The sequence below is a fragment of the Austrofundulus limnaeus genome, unplaced genomic scaffold, assembly GCF_001266775.1.
Source record: "Austrofundulus limnaeus strain Quisiro unplaced genomic scaffold, Austrofundulus_limnaeus-1.0 Scaffold23, whole genome shotgun sequence".
Lineage (NCBI taxonomy): Eukaryota > Metazoa > Chordata > Actinopteri > Cyprinodontiformes > Rivulidae > Austrofundulus > Austrofundulus limnaeus.
Window position 1 is genome coordinate 3,695,629 of NW_013952425.1, and position 1,620 is coordinate 3,697,248.

The window sequence follows — 1,620 nt, forward strand, 5'->3', positions numbered from 1 at the left end:
ACATGAGCCTTTATAATTTATTTGGTGCATTTTAAATGTATTTATTTATTTAAAGGTTCATTTATCTATTTCTGCTTTTATTTCTAATTATGTCAGTGTCGGTCCTCCATACTGCAGAACATGAAGAGGCAGTTCAGTGACTGAATCAGGTGTGTTGGAGCAGGAAACATGTGGAACATGTAGGGCTGCGGCCCCCCAGGACCAGGATTGTCCACCCCTGGTCTACACTTACAGCAGCAGGACTAGGAAACCCAAGACAGCCCTAAAAACAGGATTTATCAGCAAGGAAAATCTTAAATCTAGTGCAGCATCAGCCTCATGGACAGAAACTGAAAGTTTCACAAGAGACGAGCCTGGTAACGACAAGCTCTGCCTCCCATTTTATTTTCAGAAACTTAGTCTAAAAACAAAATGCTCTTAGAAAAATATGGAACTGTTAAACCTTCAACTCTCTTGCTGTCCTTTCAAAATGACCTTTGAGGCTTCAGGGGTTGTTGTGACAGGACAGCAGAGCGTATTACGTATGATGTAGTTTGGTTGATGAGAGCGTTGAATGTTAAAACTAAGATTTTAAATTCAATTCTGAATTTGACAGGGAGACAAAAGAGACGAGCAAAACCTGCAGAAACAGGATCTCTGCTTCCAACTCATATAAACTCTGGCAGCAGCATTTTGGATTTTCTCAATTTTAACTTTTCGACACAGAAATTAAGAATTATAATAGTCAAATCAAGAAATTACTCACGTAAAAGTAAAAAAAAAAGATATTTTGTAAAAAGACTGCTTGAGTACTGAGTAACTGATCATAACATCTGTTTTAGTTTAATAAAATGTCATCAGACTGACAGAAAATAGAAATGCATGTGCAAATTCTGGTGCAGACTGAAATGAAAAAAAAATCATAAAAATAAAAAAAAACTAATTTCAAAATAAAAACTCCAGCAGAAGATAGAACAGGGTGAAGTACTTCCAGTAACTATATTTTCTGTTAATCATATTTTCACTTGACCTCCAATGTCTCAGCAGATAAAAAAACAGCATTAAATCAACACACTTCAAAATAAACTGCAGGTGTGTCTCTTTGGTGCATTTCTGGTTAAAAGATGTTTGTTCTTCATTCAGTGAAGTTACTTTTGGTGGTTAGAGTGTTCAGACATTTTGCTCTAGTAAGGGTAGCAATACTTCATTATAACATTTCTCAAGTAAAGTAAAAAGAGTAGTGTAGAAAAACTACTCATGAAAGTACATTTTATTTGCAACAAGTTACTCAAGTAAAAGTGAGTAAATGTAACTAGTTACTGCCCATCTCTGGACATTAAGAACAGTTATCTATAACTTGCTTTCAGTATGTTGTTTGTACTACTAAAAATTATTTTCAACATTTGAATGTGTCGTTTCAAAATATACAGTATTTATCACATTATTCAGTGTTTTGTGTCGATTATATTCAAGAACATAAAATAATTGTAGCAGTCATGGTATTTTATAAATAAAATTACCTCAGGACAACTAAAGATCAGGGCCCGTATTTATAAAACTTGTTAGAATTCCTCTTAAGAATGCTGCTAAGAGTGGACTTAAGTGTAAAATAATTCTTAGTTAAAAGCTGAGAGTAAAAGT